This window comes from Phoenix dactylifera, chromosome 4 (genome assembly GCF_051530095.1).
Source record: "Phoenix dactylifera cultivar Ajwa chromosome 4, Ajwa_hap1_PhDact_Kaust_v1.1, whole genome shotgun sequence".
In the NCBI taxonomy this organism is placed as follows: Eukaryota; Viridiplantae; Streptophyta; class Magnoliopsida; order Arecales; family Arecaceae; genus Phoenix; species Phoenix dactylifera.
Window position 1 is genome coordinate 5,407,262 of NC_143193.1, and position 22,493 is coordinate 5,429,754.

General features: G+C 44.6%; 1 long non-coding RNA gene across 1 annotated transcript; it reads left to right on the forward strand.

The window, feature by feature from the left end:
* Window positions 1-985: 985 nt before the first annotated feature.
* Window positions 986-16,819, forward strand: LOC148703665 (uncharacterized). Its single transcript, XR_016400152.1, has 3 exons — window positions 986-1,102; window positions 16,414-16,496; window positions 16,636-16,819. It is a non-coding gene; the product is annotated as an uncharacterized LOC148703665 (long non-coding RNA).
* Window positions 16,820-22,493: the final 5,674 nt, after the last annotated feature.

Sequence of the window (22,493 nt, forward strand, 5' to 3'; positions counted from 1 at the left end):
CAGAGAGAGAGAGAGAGAGAGAGAGAGAGAGAGAGAGAGAGAGAGAGAGAGAGAGAGAGAGAGATTTGAATGCTAACGTGTGGAGGGTACCAATGTAAAAGTTCAAAGTGTGAAATGTGCTAACTATTCATCCCATGAAACCCATGCAGCCTCTTAAAAAACCTGGCTAATGTCTCTCTCTTTATCTTTCTTATAAAGTGAAAGAAAAAGAGAGAGAAATATTTTAATGCAAAAATATATGTGAAGACTATAATGCAAAAGTCTTCTTGTGAAGGGTACAAACTGCTCATCCCATGAAATCTATGCAGCCTCTGAAGAAACCCAGCTAATCTCTCTCTCTCACGCCGAGCCAACTCTTAACCACTAGGGGAACAAATGAATTGGGTTGACCATGATCCGATCCAACCTGATTAAACCTGATCCAACCCATTTTAAAGAATCCATAGGGCAGGGTTAGATTCTAATATTGGACCCATATCATTTTTAGAGCTAAGTCTGGATTTTCTGAATTCTGGCTCGACTCACCCCGACCCGATTTATTTAAAATTTGGATAATTTTATATTTCCAATCCTACGACCCACCCTGATCCGACCTAACTTGAACCTGAAAAATTATTTAGGCCCGTGGGCTGCATGGGGTGCAAGCCAAACAAGTCAGCTGGTTTTTAACGTCCGACCCAAAGCTTTGTGACTCATTAGAGTTAAGAGTTAAGTCTTAACTCTTAAGTCTTCGGTCTCTACTCTCTACCATTTTGATTTCCACTGAGCTTCATCTCTTCCCCTCTTCCGTCTGGCCATCCCGAGTCCCGACCCATCCGGTCTATTGACCATTGCTCTCTCTCCTAGACAGTAGGCCACAATCGCAATAGATTCACCTGTTCTTTATGCCCATCGCGAATCACAATCGATCTCTTCGGCAAAACCCTAGATCCTGCATCTCTTTAGCGTCTGGTGACTTCGGCGTCCGGCAACTTTGGCGTACTTCATTCCGACTCTCAAAGTATCTCCCTCCTCCAAAACCTTGGAACTGCATTTTCACTATTTAGGGAGTGTTGGGAGAGAGAGAGAAGCGATCGGCTCAATTTTTCTATCATATCTCCAGGTGGCTTCAACAAGTCTCTGATTGTCACTTTCTTCTTTATTTTCTCAATTTCTATTATCGATTTAATTTTTGGGGTTTTAATCGGGAGAAGATTCGGGTTGAGAGTGGGAATTTAGGTTATTTTTTTAAAATTTGTTGGTTGTTTTCTGGTGAACGACAGAATCAGGGAGGGTTTAAATCTTGGTTCCGGTGACTAGTTCCGAAGTCAAAACTCCTTCACCTAAAAAGGCCTTATTGATTTCAGAGGGGCAGGCTCTGAAGTCAAGTTACAAGTGATGCTCCTCCACTTGCTCTCTCCTCACAAATGAGTCATTTGAGCAATATTTAGGTGTTAATTATTGTTGAAAATAATTCAATGATGATTTTAACACCTAAAAATTTCACTTCATTTCTTCAACTTCCTGCAAAACAATAACCTATATGGAAACAAACACTTCTGTTAAAACTCAGTTCTGAGAATTTCAGTTCTCATAGCCAATGCTTATGTGGAAACAAACAATCCCTTAATGTACTGCTTCTGTGACCCTGTAGTTGTTGCATTACACCATGGTGCTTGTGTTTAGTTTTGTCATCATACTGTATGTGCAAAGATTATTTTTGTTTCAGCTTCTAAGTGCTGCCTCCAAGGTATTTGGTTTTATTGTAGCCTGCTTTCTTCTTGATTGAAACAATGGATAGGAATGCAACAACTTGACTGTCCATTTCTGAGGAAGTTCTCGAGGTTAAGCCTCAGAACTATGCTAATCTTACTTTCAAGCTCTCTTTGTTGATCAGCTAAATCTGAACCTTACAATGTTTCGATCTAAGGTCCATTAGTCTTCCTATCAGGACTAAAGAAAAAGAAGCATACTTTTTTCCCCTTTATAGTTAAGTGTGAGATTTTGTTTAATAGTTTGGATTAAAACTTCTGACTTTTGTTTTCACTTCTATGGTTTTAGTATATAAAAACTTTGAGTATATCAAGTGGACTTGTTTCTTCCTTATATGTCTACGTGGCATGATTCTTATCCTCTATCATTTATAAGTCTCAAGTCTGTTTATAATCAGTCTTCTCCTCTAAAAGTTTCTATTGTTGGAAATTGGACCCGAAGGTGACCGCGAACCAAGGAGGAGCTCCGGCTGGTGGTGCGGTAGCGGACGACTATCTCCCACAGACTTGCAAGAAGCCTGTGGCTGGAGGTTCCAGCATAGGCCCTCCGATGCTTAAGTCAGAGAGGGACTTTGAATGGAGAGAAATAATGGAGAGAAATGATCTAGGAAAGTGTTTTTTGGCCGGGGAGGAAAAAGAGGTCCCCCGCCTAGAGCTTCTCCCCCACTTTTTATAGGAGGGGGTGCAGCAGTTACCTGTGATCGGACGTGATTGCACAAATCAATGAGTTATCGTAAACGGCCCGAGATTTCGGGCTAGCTGGCGATCCGTTGAGATCGTGTGGATTCAAATGTTGACAGCCGTTGAGGCGGAGATTGTGGGATTTGATCCTGCATGTGGAGGACTTGATTTTTGGTGGAGTGGGGAGGTCTGCTTCTCTCTTTGACTGGGTCTTTGTTGGCCTTGAGGTCGATCCGGCTGAACTCAGCCGAGACCATGCCTGTCAAGGTCATGCCGAGATTGAGGTCGTGAGCTCTGGGGTCGTCGATGCCGAGATCGAGCGCTCTGAGGTCGGGCGCTCTGAGATCGTGACTGCTGAGAGTATGCTTGATGTCGTCACGTTCGTCGTCAAATGTTGGCGATTTGACTATGTGCTTTGAACAATCCATTTTTTCCCCAACACTATCCCCCGACTTTCGAGTTTGAGCCGTTTCTGAGCTCGGACGAAGGAAGTAGCTATCTTTATAATACTGATGAGATTAGGCGGTTTTGAATTGTTTTGTCATTTTGAAAGGAGGGAAAAGGGCGCTTTTGGGGGTCTTCAATGAGAGCATGAGGCGGTGGCTTTTTGCTTTTCGAGGCAATTTCGAACTGCAGGTTCATGATGAGGCTCCAGTGTTCGACGAGACGCCGCGTCGATTCTGCTTTTAAAGCGATGATCCAGGTTGATACGCTGGTTCGGTTTCTGAGGTCGGCATGTGGCGTGATATGGACGGAAGGCGCGGTCAGCTCTTGTCAATTTGGTCCGTCGGAGGAGTCTATATAAGGTCTAAACCAGCCCTAAAAATCTTTATTTGGCCGCCGTAGCTCTTGTCTTCTTCCTTTTTTGCTTTCTTCTTCTTCTGATCGTTATTTAGCCTTCTCCGGAGGTGCTTCAAGGTGTTTTTTGGCAATTTCTCTTGGTTCTTCGCTTTTGACCGCTAGCCTTTCCAACGAGGACTACGGTAGGTTATTCTTCTCGCGTCCGCTCGGAGGATTGTCAGTTTTTCTTCTTTGCTCCTCCATTTTTCTTCTTCTTTTCTTCTTCTTAATACTATGAGTGAGACAATGTCAGACGACACTTCTCCCTCTGCTGGGGCTTCTTCCTCTCACGAGACAAAGGTGAGCTGTGGTCCGAATGGGGTAGGGTCGACCCTGACCAGAGAATAATTGGGCGCAACTCGAACCTAGTTCTTTTTTTTCACGCGAGTTCGAGCTTGAGTTCGCGGGGCCGCGGGACCGAGTTACTAGGCCCCCTCCAGGTTGGATCGGAGTGTATGTGGAGACACTTCGGGCCGGCCTGAGATGCCCCCTGCACGGGTTCGTGAACGAGCTCATGGAGAGGTATCGCTTCATCCCAGCGCAGCTTGCTCCGAACTCGTGGAGGATAATCATCGGATTTCTGTCTCTTTGCATTGCACACGGGATACCGACCTCAGTAAATATTTTTTTGCGGGTGTTATACATTGAAGTCTAATCCCGCGGATAGAGGGTGGCTGTACTTTGCCCTTCGGGGAGGTAGGCCGTTGTTCTGAGGTGCTCCTACCTCCATCCGTGGATGGAAGGAGAAATTCTTCTTTCTTTCCTTCGATCATCCGTGGGGGTTTAACCCGTCATGGGGCCTGCCGATAGTCATGGCCAACAATAAGGTCCCCGAGCTTACTGTGAGCAAGCAGAAGATCCTCGCAGCTCTTCGCGGTCTGAAGGGGGATATCCTTCTAAACGACCTCCTGAGTGAGGAGACTTTGATAAAAGTCGGCTTGAGCTCGGCGCGTCCTGGAGGTAAGGGCGGTTGTACTGCTCCTCCCTTATTTCGTCATCCTTTGTTTTATTTATGCTTTCTTGTTCTTTTCTCTTTTCCTCCCTTTCTTTTGGGGGGTTGGTCTGACACTTGAGTTCTTTTTCCTTTTCAGACATTGCGAGGATGGTGACCAGTAATGAGGCCCTCCTCGCCAGATATCAAAAGAGGGCAACCGAAGTCGGCGGAGCCTGGACCATGCCCAAGAAGAGGGCTAGACCGATCTCGACCTCTGCTCCTATAGAGGTTGAGGATCTTGAAGTTGAGGCTTCCGAGCTCGTTTGGAAGAACAGTAAGAAGAAGACCGGGGAGCGTAGACCGGAGGAAGCTCCTCTCATCGAGTGCGTGACTTTTTCTGGGGCCACTAAAGAACCAGCGGCCCAAGCGTGCCCAACTCCGATTTTCCAGCGATCCCGCCAGGTCATCCGTTTGTGGCGCTCGGGTCCCGAGCCGGGCAGCAGCCTCAGGGTCCCGAGCTCCTCTCGTGTTTCTTTGCCAAGCTCTTCAAGACCCAACTTCCCGAGCTCTTCAGGGGTCGACATCTCGAGCTCGTCGGGGGCTGGGGGCCATCCCAAAAGGAGGCCCTTTTGCCCTGAGTGGTCGGTCTTCGAGGATGACTCGGCCCTCCACAACAGTGATGTCGCTCGCGAAGTCGTTCGCTGTGCATTGCTCCAGGTTGACCGAGTCGAGCTCAAAGCTGGTGGTGTCGGCAGTTTTGTCGACCGGGCCTACCGCTCCACCATCCGAGTAAGTCATCTTCCCGCTTTTCCATATCCTTCTACATTTTCGATGTTGGCTCACTTTTATTTTTCTTCCCCACAGCACCTCCACGAAATCGATATGCTGGTTGTCGTGGGGCCCGAGTGTCATAACCAGGCTCAGAAGAGCCAGAGGGGGCAGGAGGATGCCAAGAAGAAGCTCGGCGAGGCTGAGGCCAAGTAGTGGGAGGCCACCACGAGGATGGAGGCTGCCGAGGCCAAGCTTCGATCCAAGGCCGAGCGCCTTGATAAGGAAGAGGCCTCACAAGCTCTGACCAAGTCAGAGCTCCGTGCCTCTGAGGCACATTTGGCTGACACCCGCTCTGAGCTCGCCGACCAAAAATATGAGGCAGGGGTCTTTCGATTGAAAATCGAGCAGCTTGAGGCTTGAGAGAAGAAGGCGTGGAGCATGCCCGGAATGCAGTGCAGATCTTCCGCGAGTCGGTCGAGTTCTGGGATCTAATGGAGGAAGAGGCGGTCGACGGGCTCATCCGTGGCTTCGAAGATTTTCGGGCCTAGGCTCGGAGGCTTTGCCCCAAGCTCGACTTCAGCGGCCTTCAACCTCGTCTGTTCGGGGCTGCCGAGGATGACACCGTACCCGAGGCCGCCGAGGATGACAGCGCGCTCGACAGTACCCCTGAGAGCCCTGAAATCGAGGCTGGGCATGCAGTCGTTGAGGCCGAGACCGGGGGGCTGAGTAGGTTGCTCGCGAGGCCCCATATGAAGGAGCCACTAAGGGTGCTCCTGAAGAAGCTTCTGAGGCTGCTTCCGAGGCCGCTTGTGAAGTTCCACCTGAGGCCGCTATGGACGCTCGCGAGGATGGGCCAGCAAAGGATCCCGGGGTTGCTCCTGCAAGGGATCCCGAGGTGGTTCTTATGGAAGACTCTGAGGTCGGCACCGAGACCATCGCCACCCCGAAGATATCTTAGGACTTAGCTTTTCTTTCCTTTTTTTATAAACGAGGTCGGCCGCTGTAGCCATTATGCAGCCAAGTGGGTCAGCCACGGAGCCAAAATCTTGTAAGTAGCCTTACGGCCTTTTATCAATGAAACTTCAGTTTTCTTCACTTGTCGCGACTATCACTTTGGACTTGCCTCTGTATTGCTTAGGATTTAACTTCCCTTCTTCTGTTCTTTTTGTAAACGAGGTCGACAGCTGAAGCCATTATGCGGCTAAGTGGGTCGGCCTCGGAACCAACATCTTGTACTTAGCCCTATGGCTTTTTATCAATGAAATATATGCTTTTCTCCACCTTGTTATGTCTTTGGACTCATTTTCGTTCGCACTTTCAACGAGCTTTTATTTTTGACTGTTTGAGTAGGACTTCGTGCATCATTTGCTTTCGCATGCGATTTCAACATTTTTTGAAGAATTCCGCTAAGTCTTCGAGCTCAGCTTTGTTGTAGTGGGAGTCGGGGCTGGGTTGCTGTTCGGCCGTTGGAACTTGAGTGCTTTTTGACCCGTAGTTTCTGCCTCAGGCATCTAGGACCGTAGTTGAATCTTCATTAGATAGTTTCCGAGATCGGAGGAGCCTTTAGCTCGCAGTAGGCTTGGCGGGGCATCTCGAACTTGGTCGGGACGCCTTTAGGTTGTGTTCGAGGTTGTTGCAACAGATCATCTCGAACTTGGTCGAGGCATCCCGAGCCTGGTTGAGGCATCCGAACTTGGTAGGGCATCGTTGGGTTGGACCCGAGGTCGAGGGAGTCTTGGCTCACGGTCGATGCAACTGGGTGTTCCAAACTTGGTCGAAACATCGTTAGACAAGACCCGAGGTCGAGGAAGACTGAGCTCGCGGTTGACGTAGCGGGGCGTCTCGAGCTTGGTCGGGATGTCATTAGATAGGACTCAAGGTCGAGGAAGACTGAGCTCGCGGTCGACGCAGCGGGGCGTCTCGAGCTTGGTCAGGACATCATTAGATAGGATCCGAGGTCAAGGGAGACTGAGCTCGCGGTCGACCCGAGCTTGGTCGGGACGTCGTTAGATAGGATCCGAGGTCGTCACAGCGGGTCATCTCGAACTTGGTCGAGGCATCCTGGGCTTGGTCAGGGCATTTCGAACTTGGTCAAGGCATTTCGAGCTTGGTCGAGGCATCTCGAACTTGGTCGGGGCGTCGCTAGATTTTTTTCTAAGGACTCGAGTCATCTTAGGGACATCCTGGAGTTCACAAGCAGATTATCATTAGAAGAAGCGTTGAATAATTTAGAGAAAATTTTGAGAAATGCCTTATTGGCTCTGTTTTCAAACACTGGAGACCCTTAGGAGGGCTTCACTGATAATACATCCGGAGATTTTTGGAGTGCCAACTTCGGAAAATGGGGGTCCCATCAAGGGACTCCAACTTGTATGCTCTAGGCCATTGGACTCGAGCAACTCGATACGGTCCTTCCTAGTTTGGGGCAAGCTTTTCTTGCTCCGTAGGTCGAGAGGCTTCAGCTTTTCTCAAAACGAGGTCTCCTTCTTTGAAGAGCTTAACTTTCACCCTAGCATTGTAGTATTGTGCCGCTTTTCGTTGGTACCTAGCCATGCGGATTCGAGCGGCTTCCCTCATCTTTTCAAGGAGATCTAGGTTACCTCTGAGCTGTGGTGAGTTGGAGGCTGCATCATAGTTCTCCACCCTTGGCAACGTGAGCCCGATTTCCAAGGAGATGACTGCTTCCATTCCATAAGCCAGGTTGAAGGGGGTTTCATCAGTAGGGATTCAGAATGTAGTTTTGTAGGCCCAGAGCACATTGTAGAGATCTTCAATCCATTATTCTTTGGACTTGTCGAGTCTAGCTTTTAGCTCTTGAAAGATAGTCCGATTTGTCACCTCCGTCTCTCCGTTGGTCTGGAGATGGGCGACCGAGGTGAAGCGATGGTCGATGCCGAGTTCGGAGCAGAATTTTTTGAAGCGAGCATTGTCAAAATGTTGGCCGTTGTCGGATATGAGGATGCGGGGGAGTCCAAACCTGCAGATTATTGATTTCCAGATGAAGTCTCGCATCTTAGGCTCGATGATTTGGGCCACTGGTTCAACCTCGATCCACTTGGTGAAGTAATCGATGGAGACGATGAGAAATTTTTTTTGTCCGGTGGCTTGGGGTAAAGGTCCCAAGATGTTGATTCCCCATTGGGTAAATGGCCAAGGGGCACTGATTGAGGTCAGCGGAGCTGAGGGTCGACGCTGAATGTTGGCGTTCCGCTGGCATCGATCACACTTTTGGATGAAGTCTACTGCATCTTTCTGAAGTGTAGGCCAATAATATCCCTAGTGTAGAATCTTATGGGGTCTTACCTCCTAAGTGGATCCCGCATATCCCCTCATGTACCTCTCGCATGGCATAGTCCGCTTCCGAGGGACAGAGGCATCTGAGGAGTGGAGATGTCAAGGATCTGCGGGAGAGTTTGCCTTCGTATATGAGGTATCGAAAAGCCTGGCGTTTAATTCGGCGTGCTTCGAGCTCATCGTTAGGGAGGATCTCATTCTGCTGGTAATTGACGAATGCATCTATCCAGCTTAGCTCAATTTCAACGCAGAGGACTAGTTCAAGCTCCTCGGTGCTTGGTGCTTGGAGGTACTCGAGCATTGTAGTCTTCAGGAGCTCGCTTATGCGGAAAGTTGTCAGCTTTGATAGTTGGTCAGCCTTTGTATTCTCTGCTTTGGGGATGTGCTGGATGTCGAAGGTGTTTAATGTGGAAGTGATATCTCGCACCTTTTGGAGATATTTTTGAATTGACGGCTCCCTTGCCTCAAAATCTTTCAAGATTTGGCTCACGACTAGTTGGAAGTCATTGAAGACCTTTAGGCTTTTGACCTCGATCTCCTTTGCCAGTTTGAGCCCGGCAATGAGCGCCTCATATTCTTCCTCGTTGTTAGAGGCAGAAAACTCGAAGCGTAGGGCTTGTTCCACGACCACCCCATTCGGGCTAGTAAGAATGAGGCCTGCACTGCTACCCACCGAGGTTGAGGAACCGTCCATGTGTAGATTCTATGGTTGCTCCAGGGTATCCTCTTTTGGTGTAAGCTCGGTCTCGGGGCCATTTGGTAAAGTGTACTCTACTATGAGGTCAGCGAGCACTTGTGCCTTGATTGCCGGCCTCGGGCGGTACTCGAGGTCAAATTCTTCAAGCTCGATTGCCCACTTTACGATTCTTCCTACACGATCCGACCATTGCAGAACTTGTTTTATGGGTTGGTCGGTTAATACGGCCACAATATGAGCCTGAAAGTACAATCAGAGCCCTCGAGCTGAGATGAGCAGCGCATAGACCGTCTTCTCTAGCTTGGAACACCGGGTCTCTGCATCCCGTAGAACTCAGCTGGTGTAGTATATGAACTTTTGATATTTGTCTTCCTCTCGTACTAGGACCAAGCTCATTGCTACCGGGGAGACAACGAGGTACAGGTAAAGAAGCTCGTCCTGCTGGGATTTCGTGAGCAACGGAGGGGAGGCGAGATAGCGTTTGAGCTCTTCAAAGGCTTGTTGGCATTCTTCGGTCCATATGAAGTCCTTCGGTCGTTTGAGAATCTTGAAGAGCGGAAGGCATCGTTCTGCTGACTTTGAGACAAACCTTCCTAAGGCCGCAATTCGCCCGATGAGCTGCTGTACTTTTTTGACCGTCCTCGGTAGCATCATCCCTTGCAGTGCTCGGATCTTTTTTGGATTTACTTCAATTCCATGTTGAGTCACCATGAAACCAAGAAATTTGCCCGAGGTGACTCCGAAGGCACACTTCGTGGGGTTGAGCTTCATCTGGTACCTTCTGAGGGTGGAGAATGCCTCGTCGAGGTCGGTTATGTGGTGCTCGACCATCTGGCTTTTTACCAACATGTCGTCTCCGTAGACCTTTATGTTCCAACCTATCTGGTTCTTGAAGATTTTGCTGACCAGCCTCTGATAGATAGCCCCGACATTCTTCAACCCGAATGGAATCACCTTGTAATAGTAGAGGCCTTTGTCAGTGATGAAGGTCGTCTTCTCTTCATCTTCGGGCGCCATCCGGATCTGATTATATTCCGAGAAGGCGTCCATGAAGGTTAGCAGCTGGGGTCCCGAGGTAGAATCGACGAGTTGGTCGATCCTAGGAAGGGAAAAGCTGTCTTTCGGACAAGCTTTGTTTAGGTCGGTGTAGTCTACGCACATACACCATTTGCCATTAGCTTTTTTTATGAGGACCACGTTGGCGAGCCAGTTCGCGTAGGAAACTTCTTGGATGAAGCCGGTCTCGAGAAGTTTGTCGACCTCCTCGGCCGCTGCCTGCTGTCGTTCCGACACGAAGCTCCGTTTCTTCTGCCTCACGGGCTTATAGTTTGGCTTGACCAGAAGCCGATGAACCATGACCTCGGAATTTATCCCAGGCATATCAGTGGGCGACCAGGCAAATACATCTATGTTGGACTGGAGAAATTCAATCAAGCGATCTCGGTCGTGAGGGCTTAGATTGGAGCCGATCCGGACGGTCTGCACCGGACGATCTTTTCTCAAAGGGATTTGAAGGAGAAGCTCGCCAGGCTCTGCCCGTTGTTTTTCAAGCTCGTCGCGTACTTCCAGGGTTTTGATGGGCAATGCCTGGGCCGAGACTTGGGCTGATGCTTCAGCTGGTTGTTCTACTCGGCTCGACGTTTCAATCGGTTGCTTTGCTTAAGTCGAGACTACCGCTCGGAGGGCATTGAGTCCTGGTCGGCTGAGGATAGCATTGTAGACTGAAGTCACGTGGACCACCAGGAAGTCCATCCTCACAGTGCTTTCTCTAGGGGCGAGCCCGGCCGTGATAAGTAAGGTAATTATACCTTCGACCGGGACCGAATCCCCGGTGAAACCGACCAGCGGTACGTTCATTTTTTGGAGTTGGCCCTCTGTCATTCCCATTTTTTGGAAAGCATCATAGAATAACACATTTTTTGAGCTTCCATTATCAACCAAAATGCGCTTTACATCAAAATTATTTACAATCATAGAGATGACCACATCATCATCATGGAGAGGTTCAACTCCTTTCAGATCTTCATCTGAGAACGAGATGGCCTCGGTCATGCATTGATGCTTCAGGGGGGCTTCTTTTCTAGCTGGTTCTTCAGTTGAGCTTCCTTCAGCAAGGCCTCCTCCTATGGCATTGATGGTGCCCGACAATAGGTCTGTTGTCATTTTGAGTTTTAGGTGGCGCGACATTCTCTGTTGCTGCTCTTTTCTCTCGCTTGTTCCACACGAACTGGTTGAGTATTCCGCAACGGATGAGCACTTCGATCTCGTCTCGAAGCCAGAAGCATTCCTCGGTGTCATGGCCGTCGTCTCGATGGAAGCGACCATACTTCTTAGAGCGCTGCCGAGCTTCCGACTCTCGTATTGGTGGTGGAGCTTGGAGATAGCCTCAGCTTTCTATCTCTATGAGTATCTCAGACTGAGTAGCAGTAAGGGAAGTATAGTTCCCCTACCTCCCTGGTGGTGTTCTCTACTGAGGTGGTGATCTCGGTCGGGGCCGTGGTCTCTGGCGAGGTGGACTCTTCAATCGAGGTAGGTTCTTCTCGCGGCGAGGTGATCGACTCCTTGGGCGGCCACGCTCCTTGCGATGCCTTTTCTATCCTTTTAAGAGCTGCTCGGCGGCGTCTCGCCGAGAAGCCATGGCTTGTTCAGCCTTGCATATTTTCGAGCTCGGGCCAGCATTTCCGTGAAGTCGGTCGGAAAATTCTTCTCGATGGAGAAGAAAAAACTGTAGGACCGAGCTCCTGTTTTTAAAGCTGACATGGCCATCGATTGATCGAGCTCACGGACCTCCCAAGTGGCGACAGTGAAGCTGTTGATGTAGTCTTTCAGGAATTCTCCTTTCTTCTAATTGATGTCGAAAAGAGAATCCGACGTTCATTGCTGGCGCCTACTAATGGCAAAATTGGCCGCGAACTACCTACCGAGCTGCTCGAAGGAGAGCACAGTGCTCGACTTTAGCCCGGAGAAGAGAACCAGAGCCGGACCGTTCCTCGGAGGGTTGTAGGAAAAGCCTTGCACAGCAAAGCCTCCAAAGATGCTTGCAGCGCCATGAGGGCTTTGTAACTCTCCAGATGATCCAGAGGATCTGTGGTCCTATTGTAGGGTTCTATCTGAGGCATTTTGAATCTTGGTGGGATCACTCATCCTCGATTAGGGGGAAGAAGGGTGACTTGGTAGTGAAGTCAGGGTTGCCCTCACGCCTGATTCTTTGATACCGAAGCGCCTCGACTCGCCACTCTAGTTCTTCAGCCTTCTTGTCGAGTTTTCCGCCTTAGGAAGTCGCCATGGTGGTCTGTTTTGGTACTGACTGATCGGGGGTTGATTTGGCTTTCGAAGGTTGTGGCCTTTTATCCTGGTTCTTCCTTAGCGGCTCTCTCCGAGGAGATGCTCGGGTTGAACCCTGGTGATAGCGCCGTTCTCCATTGTTGACCCTCGAAGAATCATGGGGATCTCGGCCTTGGGACACAGGTCCATTTGGAAGGAGCGTCGATTGAACATGAACCCGCGGAGGCGGCATAAGAGGGGCCTCCATGCGTTGTAGGCCTTGGACTGCTGCTATTAGTGTTTGGACTTGCTGCACCAGCATATTGAATTGCTCAGGCTGGATCTGCGGAACTTAATCTACCGGAGGCCTTAGCGGTGGATTTTGGACCGAGCGGCCAGGACTCGGTGCATGATGCCGAGAGGCATTAGAGGCTCCTTTGCTTCTCAGTCTCATGATCACGACTCGATCCCTTTCTCTAGCACCAACTGTTGCTAGAAATTGAACCCGAGGGTGACCATGGACCGAGGAGGAGGAGCTCCGGCTGGTGGTGCGGTGGCAGACGGCTGTCTCCAGCGGACTTGCAAGAAGCCTGTGGCCGTGGGTTCCGGTGCAGGTAGGGCTGCAAATGGGTCGGGTCGACCCGGGACTCGACCCGACCCGACCCGCTTTAGACCCGGCCCCGCGGGCGACCCGATCTGACCTGCTTTAGACCCACCCGACCTGAATTTTAGGACCCATCGGGCCGGGTCGGGTCCTAAATTTAGACCCGATCTATTTTTTGGGTTGGGTCGGGTCCACCCAATCTTGACTCGGGACCCGACCCAACCCGTTACTATATAAAGCTCCTGCCTTCCTGGCCTTCGACCTTCCTCTCTTTTTCGATCCCGTGCGGCCGTGCCCTAGATCTTGATCGCCTTCCAGCCTTCCTCTCTTTTTCGATCCCGTGCGGCCGTGCCCAGCAGCCCAGGTGCCCTAGATCTTGAGCGCCTTCCTCTCTTTTTCGATCCCGTGCAACCGTGCCCAGGTGCCCCGTGCCCTAGATCTTGAGTTGTGGCGGCGGAGAAGAGTAGACCGCTTCCGTGTGGCCGTGCTCGACTTCCGGCTCCCCATTCTGCGGATCTCCCTCTCAGCCTCTCCCCATTCTTCGGCGTCCCAAGGACCTTGCGTATGCCTGTACCAGGTGCTAGTCGCCTTTGTCTGGGCCTCTTTACTCTCTATATTTTTCATCCTGATATCTTGCAGATCGTTCCTAGAATATTTTGCTAATGCTATTCTTGTTCTATTATGATAATGGATAAGTAGATCTTGAGCTGCGGCGGCGGAGAAGAGAAGACAACTTTTGTGCCCGGTGCGGCGGTGCCCTAGATCTCCTGACTTCCAGCTCCCCATTCTGCAGATCTCCCTCTCCCCATTCTTCGGCGTCCCAAGGTATGTCCCTCCTTTGTAGTTTTTTTTAGCATAGGCTTGGAGGAGGTTCCGACGAGTGGGGCTTGTCTTGTAACAGGGCAACGAGGCCAGACTTAAGGTTGGGACCGAACTAGTGCAGCAGTGCTGAATATGGGATTATCTCAAGGAAACAGTACGAGTATCTTTGAGGGAAGATAATGATTTACTGATTTAATTGAAAGAATCAGGGTGACTTTTACTGCATGGGCTGGCCGAGTATCATTTTGGTTCTCACCTGGTCTTCATTTTTATGTGCACTATATTTTAAGTTTCTTAGTACTTTAGTAATCATATTTACCTCCACTTTATAACTATTTAAAAGATGCTTTAGTTATATGAATTACGCTTTAGTTATATGAAGTCTGTAGTGTCAATAATTTTGAACAGTTAAGTACATGACATGGCATTTATTTCAGCTTTCAGGAATGCTGAAATGTTGTTCATAGCTTAAATTTTGTAGATAAACTGATCATGATTTTTTTATGCGTGCAGTAACATGACAAACATTATAAAGCTTAGATTATATGCATCTATAAAGTTGCATTTTATGCTCATACATTTTTATTGAATTCTATGCAAAATATGTTAATGTCTACGATGGATAGCAATGAAAACATGGTTGAAGTTTCAAGTGTACTTCGTTGTGGTAGTTCTCAAGCTATAGAGCCTTCTAATACAGATACCTCTAAAATGAACAAAAAAAAGAGATCAGAGATATGGAATCACTATTGTGAGGTACAAAACCAAAAAGACAAGGCTAGATGCAATTATTGTAATTTTATTTGTTTAGCTGATCCAAAAAAGGGACAAGTCATCTTCACAAGCATACAAATATTTGTAAGGCAAAAAAATTTCATAATAAGAAACAGAAAATATTAATAGGCACTGTGACTTCAAAAGATGGTGTTCCGTTGAACAAATTAGTTTCCTATTCATTTGATCAGGAAAGAAGTCGTGAGGACCTTGCAAGGATGGTAATTCTACAAGAGATGCCATTTACAACAGTTGAACATCCAGCCTTTTAGATATTTATTAGGAACCTTAGACCAGAATTTCATATTGTTTCAAGGACAACATTGTCTTCTGATTGCTTTAAAACTTATGAAAAGGAAAAACGAAGACTTGAAGATTTGTTCAAGATGAACTGTGGAAGAATCAACTTAACATCAGACATGTAGATATCAAATCAAACATTGGGATATATGTGTCTCACTGCACATTACATCACTAATGATTGGAAACTGAAAAAGCATATTATCAATTTTAAGTTGGTTCCTTTACCACATATGGGCTTAGTCATTAGTGATGCTATAGCTAACTGTATTTTATCTTGGAATATTGAGAAAGATTGGGTTCAATCACTCTTGATAATTTGTCAGCAAATACAGTTGTAGCAACAGAACTTCAAAAATAATTTAGAAAAGATTTACTTTTGGATAGTAAATTCTTTCATGTGCGTTGCTGTGCACATATTCTTAATTTGATTGTGAAGGATGGGTTGAAGGTAGTGGAGAGTGCTATTCATAGGATCCGCGAAGCTGTTAAATATATAAAATCATCTCAAGGAAGGTTGGAATTATTTATGGGAATTGTGAAACCGTTCAAGATGCATGGTAAGAAAAGGATATGCATTGATGTACCTGCACGTTGGTATTCTACATATCTCATGTTAAATGACGCTATAGAATTCAAGGATGTATTTATGCGACTTGTGGCCCGAGATTCTAATTTTGAAAATGCGCCAACTAAGAAAGATTGGTCTCAAGGCATTATTATTTGTAACTTCTTAAAGGTTTTTCATCTTATAACTGAAGTTTTTTCACAAACAAAAAATCCACCTGCAAATTTGTATTTCTATGAAATTTGGAGAATCAATATGCTCTTGATTGAAGAATCTAGAAGTTCAAATGCAGTTGTGATGATGATGGCTTTAAAGATGCAAGAAAAATTTGACAAGTATTGGAAGGAATGCTCTCGCATTCTTGCTGTAGGGGTTGTTCTTGATCCAAGACATAAGATGAATCTTATTATTTATTGCTTTCAGACAATCCATGGTAATGGTGATCGTGCTTCATTTGAGATCAACAAAATGCATGATGTTCTTCAAACTTTTTATGATAATTATGCAATTTTATATGGCACAAATGTCTCTCTTGTTCAAGTGGATGAGAGGGTGTCTACATTCCAAGGTAGAAGAGATGAGAATCATTTTATGCATGGCTATAAAGAATTCATCCACAGAGTATAAGTTACCCAACTATCGAAGTCAGAATTAGAGACCTATTTGAAAGAGAAGGTATTTTACGATCTCTAATTTGGATGCTTACATTAAAATATTAGTCAATAATTCTAATAAAAATGACTTGCCATTTAATTTTTTGGAGCAGGTTCATCCATTAGAAGATCAAAATTTTGACATTCTACAGTATTGAAAATTCAATGAATCAAAATATCCAATATTGTTTAGGATGGTACATGATATCTTGGCAATTTCCGTTTCTACCGTTGCATCTGAGTCTGCCTTTAGCACTGCTGGTAAGATTTTGGATGATTTTTGTAGCAGTCTATCTTCGAATACAGTTGAGGTATTGATATGCGCACAAGATTGGCTTCAAGATAGCTTGCCTCATCTTGTAGATTCAATTTCTACAACATTCATAAAGTTTATCATGTACCAATTGTACTAGTGTTTAAAAACTTTGAGATTTTTAATTCATATTTTTTTCATTTGCAGATGTTCCACCTCCTCATACAAAATACAAGGTTGGAGATTATGAAACTGTTATTGATATTAATACCGATGATTAGCTTATGCTGGTAAGTAGTAACAATCATCTTCATTATTATGTTGACATTTGAATTCTCTCATTGGCATCATCTCATGTTGCTTCTTTGAGTTATGCAAGATGGTGGTAATCTATCTTAACTGATGTTCTTGATTGTTTCTACCGTGCAGGTGATCCTTTAACTGTAGTCGAATGGATGAAGAAAATTGTGGTTCATTATGCATGTTCTTAGTTATGTAATTCTAAAATTCACTGAATATGATGCTGATGCTATGATGCATCCTTTTGGATTGTCATGTGGGATTGAATTTTACTTTGAAAAATCCTATGAAAAATTGGTTCAACTTTTGAGCTTCATCCTTCTACATGAATATCTTCTCCTTTCCATTTTTGTACTATGTCAGCTCTTCCTCAGCTCTTTTAAATATTGTTTCTTTTTGAGCACTCTCCTTCTTAGCTATTCTTCATGCAGGTCTAGTTTTTAATGAACCCTAGTTTTTTTATTTTACTGGGATGATTGATGACATATTGACACCACTAACACATTGTCTCAGTCACCAGATTTTTTCCCCCTATATTTCCAGGTTTTGGATCCCTTGGTCTAATGACATCAGTACTGGTATGTTGGAATCTGGTATAGTGGTATTCATATTCTAAAGCAAATCTGGTTTCTTGTCTGTGGAAATTATTTGTCTTTATATTTCTGTATTGAACTTTGGTTTTATTAGAATCCATTCATGGTAGGAATTGCATGCCTGGTAGTTTTAGAATATGAATTGGCAAGATAGCATTGCACATGGCACAGTAACCTGTCATTACAGGGTTCGCCAAAAAGGAGGTGAAACCAGTACAAATAGCATTGCTTCAATCTTTGCCTGGTCACGAGGGCTTGCACACAGGTATCTTCGGCTTTCTTTTGGATTATTGTACTGGTTCTAACTGCAAGCACTAATTGGAAATATTTCTTTTTATTTGTTTTTCCAAAAATGTATTTCAAGAATTTGTTTATTTGTTTTCACAGTTTGTATTTCAAGAATTTATAACGTCTTCTTGTTTCTTTTGTTTGCTCTGGAGAAACTCGATCTGTATATCCATAATTTTAGCAGTCACCCAATTAAATAACCGTGTTCTACTTCATTAGCACTGTAGTTGATGAGAGCACAAAAGTGCAATCTACACGCTGCTTAAATTAGTATTACTGCTAACATATAACGATAAAATTACTAAGTTAATATTATATTTTTGTTTGGCACAGGTTAGTATAAATTAAAGTTTAAATGCGCATTTGGTAGGGTTTAGAGGGATGCATCATGGCCCCAAACCGCGCGGGCCCAATCTTGCCATGATTTGATCGAGCACATTTGCATCCAAACATCCGAGCCCGCGTGCGATCTCCCAATGATCCTCGCGTTCCCTTCTTTCCGGATTAGTACCCACACTTTTCCGGAATAGAGATTCCCACTCTCACTCATCATAAAGAAAAATAACTTTTTAACCTCCAATTCCATGAAGAATAGCTGAAAATATTATTCATTCCTGAAGTTACTATTCATGCTGAAATCACTGTTCATATGAACAGTATTCCGAGATGACACTATTCATATGAACAGTGTTTCGTGAAAATACTGTTCATATGAATAGTATTTGAGATGACACTGTTCATATGAACAGTGTCACGAAAAATACACTCTATTCACTGTTCTTCTTCTTCCTCCTACAGTGCATCACAGCCGTCCATCTTCTACGGATCACCTTGCAGATCAGATCCTGCGCTCGTCCGCCTCATCCGCGTCAAAGCAGGCTCCAGCCTCCTCCGTGATCCATCCCAGCATCCGTGCAACTTCTTCCATTTCCAGCACCCGTTCCACAACGCGTCTCAGCTTCTGGATTAGCAGCCATTCACGTGCAATCCTACCAACGATCTCACGGTGTCCTCTCCGGATTAGCGTCCGCATCACAGCCGTCCTCTTCATTCGGAAAGCGTCCCAGCTGGGATGCGCATCATCGCCTCCCCCACGTCCGCCGTTGTCCCCCATTTCAAAAATCTTCCCACGATGCTTGCAGCCCCGCGTCCGGATACTTCCGTTTCTCGCCATCAAGGAGCCGCTCCAGCCGCGTCTCAGCTCCCTTCTACATCCTGCGACCCCCTCTCCGTGATCGCTGCATCTGCGCCGGATCTTCATCCACGATCAGCTCCCAGCGATCACGCATCCTCTCCACGTGCTCGCTGGCTGATGGGACCTATATAAGGAGGCCATCGGCAGGGGACGAGGGGAGGAGAGGTGCTCGGCTGGTTCAAAAGAGGAGAGGCGTTCGGCTGGTTCAAAAGAGGAGAGTGCTCGGTTGGGCTAAAGAACAGGTGAGGAGAGGAGTGCTCGATTGGTTCAAAAGAAAAGGAGGAAGAATAGAGGATGCTCTGTTCTTGAAAAAAGAAAAAAAAAAGAAGAGAGAGTTCCACCATGAGAGAGAAAGGGAGAGAAAATGCAATTTTTTTATTTTTATTTTATTTTTATTTGCAGAAGAGAAGAAGCATTAGGCTTCCAATCTCCATTTTTATTTTTGTAATCAATTGTCTTTTTATGAAATCCGTCAATGCTCTTTCTTGCAATCCTTGTTCTAGGTGCAGTTTAATTTTTATTTTTTTAGGTAATCTTTTAATTTTTCTTTCATGCAATATATGAAATTTTCTCTCATGCAATCTATGTTCCAGGCTTCAATCTTCTTAAGCACTATTTTCATCCATGCCAAAATTTTTCTTTGAATAGTTAAATATTTCATTAAATTTATAAATGCTCTTTGATTCCAAGTATCTGTCTTTTCGTTATTTTCAAATATAAAACATTCTCTGGTAGACTAGAGAATCATTCAACATCCCCGAAGTAATATTTTTCTTTTGTTATTCAAAAATCGATTTTGAATCCGAGTGAACGTTTTGATTTTTATGCAACTCCAACCGCCTCCCCGTGGATCGACCTCATACAACCACTATTCTTCGAGTAAAAAAGGTAAGAGTGTAATTAATTTAAACTTTGTTTGTCGGTTCTAACAACGATCTGTTTAGCGTATTTTTAAGTAAACAGAAATTCGACAACAAAATTTTGGCACCGTTGCCGGGGAGGCAAATCGAGAAGTAAGAATGATCACGAAGATCAAATCAAATTTTGGATGCCTAAAGTGAACGCCCTCCAGTAGTAAGTTTTTTTTTATTAATTTTTTTTATTTTGATTATTTTTAGTTAATAATTTCGCCGTTATTAAATTCTAAAATTTGAAATTCAAAATTTAAAATTTTGATTTTTTTAAAATTAAAAAAATTAAAAAATTAAAAAAATTTCAAAATTCTAAAATTTAAAAATTTAAATTCAAAATTTGAATTCTGAAAAAAAATTTGCTTGCTCATTTAATCAGTACAACCTAATGACATTCTATAAACTTAAAAAAAAATCATTGAATATTTGCTGCATTTAGTATTAAGCATTTGCATAAAATAATTTAAGGGCAAAACCCATTAAAAAGATAAGGTCGAGAAGTCATTACCTGTCCTTAGTCCAAAAATCACCACCTTGCATACATATCCTAAGCCAAATTAAATTAAAATCAATTAGACGTTGGCCTTAGGATTTTCGAGCTCAATTAGGCTCTTGGAAAGAAGCGGCTGAAAGCCACTCCAGTGAGAATTTAGTAATTGGTGATGTCTAGAAAAGTTTTACAACAGTGAGAACTGTTACGGGTATTATGGTACTGGCGTATCCCATCTGGCACCACCACACATCCCAGAACTTTACTGGTCACTGGTTACTGGATCGTTTAACTGATAAGCTCAAGCTTAATCTGGAAGGAAGATTAGGAGCTGTCTAATCTAGGAGAAAATTTCAGAAACTTTTTAACCTGAAAAATCTTTGTGCAACTAGATTAAAAGCTACTAAACCTTCTTTAATCTCAAGTTAAAGAGCCAATCCGTTGTGTGGTGTTGATTGTGGTCATCTTGGTCTAGCCCTTCTTCTTCTCTTTTAGAATTTCGTTTAGGAGTCGAGTCTAATTAGTTGTGGATAATGTATGCATGGTAGAAGATCATTAAGGGGTAAGTTAACACCATTTAACCCAGAGGTTGGAAAAAAATATCGTCACATCCAACAAATTATTGATCAACCACCAATCTCTACAATGGGTGATCATATTAGAACCCTGAATGAATTATTCGCTCCTACATCCGCTAGTCCACCTACATGTATAGTGTTGTCAATAAATAACGCAGCCCAATTTGAAATTCGGGCTGCAATAATAAATATGCTACCCAAATTCCATGGGTTTAAAAGTGAACAACCCTACATTCATCTACATAAATTCATGACAATTTGTCAAACTTCCAAGAATCAAAATTTAGATGAAGAAAGTGTAAAATTGAAATTGTTCCCAATGACCTTAGAGAATCGAGCCACGGCATGGCTATATTTTCTGGCCCCAAATTCCATCACAACATGTGAACAACTATCTAGGAAATTTATGGCAAAATTTTACCCCATGATTAAAACAGAAAAAATTAAGGATGCCATAAGAACTTTCAGAGAAAAATCTGAAGAGAAATTTTTTCAAACTTAGGAACGATTCCATGACTTGTTGATCAAATGCCCACACCATGGGCTTGATAAGGCTGACCTGGTCCACTTCTTTTATAAAGGACTACTTTCGGCACATAGAAACATGATCGAGTCCATGCACAAGGGTAGGTTCATGAACCAAATCCCGGATCAAGCCTATGAATTTCTTGTTGACTTAGCCGAGATCGCCCAAAATTGGAATAGCTATGGTGAGGACGTAAATAGAGATGAGTTCGGATCTAGAAAACTAGATAATTATGAAATAAAAGCAGATCCAGATCTCAAAAATGATATGTCCAATCTGGTGACTGGAGTGAACAATTTAAGTAAAAAGTTTGATGCTTTCACTGTTTCCACTAGTTCGAGTTTATACAAAGAGTCAAATCCCATCATGAAAGTGGAACACGAGCCACATAGTTTGTGTATCTTGTGTAACAGTCCGAGCATCTAGTGGAGTGCTGCCCTAATCTGCCCATCATAAAGGCCGAACAAGCAAATGCTCTAAATTCATATAGTGCCTTTAAGAAGCCCACTCCCAATTCATTCAGCCCAGTCTACCATCCTGATAATAGGTTCTACCTAAATTTCTCATACAAGTAGAACGAACCTATTTAGCATCAAGGTGGTCCACCAGATTTTCAGAAGAACTTTCCCAAAATAGGTCCATCACAAATGAACCAACCTTAAGTTCCATCTTTACCTCCTTATAATGCTCCTATCCCATAGCAACCTTCACTATTAGAAACCATGATGGCTAATATGATGAAACAACAACAAGATTGTATCCAACAGCAACAACAAACCAACATGACCCAAATCCAGACTAACCAATTCCATGCACAAGCAATTGTAAAACTTGAAGTTAGTCTGAGCCAAATAGCAAACTCTCTAGGGGATAGGAAGAAAGATGAACTACCTAGTCAACCGGTGCCCAACCCTAGTAGACAACAAGGTCATAGAGGTCAGTATCAAATCAATTCTAATGAAAATCTGACCCATGAAGTCCAGACAATTACCACTTTAAGGTCTGGCAAGCAAGTGGACAATGAAGTCCAACTTTCTGAACACGTAAAAGAAAATAAACATGAACCCCATAAGAACCCTATTCAAAAGAGGGGTCAAGAACAGAACAAACCAGAAAAAAAGGAAGAACCTATAGAAACATACAAACCTAAGGTTTTCTTTTCCAGTAGACTTCAGGACTCCAAAAAATAATCTAACTTTGATGAAATAATGGAAGTCCTTAAAAATGTTCAAATAAATATACCTTTCCTCGATGCCATACGACAAATTTCCTCCTATACAAAATTTTTAAAAGACCTCACCATGGTCAAAAGAAAAACCAGCATTTCTAGGCAAGCGGTTATAGCTGCACAGACTTCATCTCTCATTCAACAACATATTACCCCAAAATACAAAGATCCTGGTTGC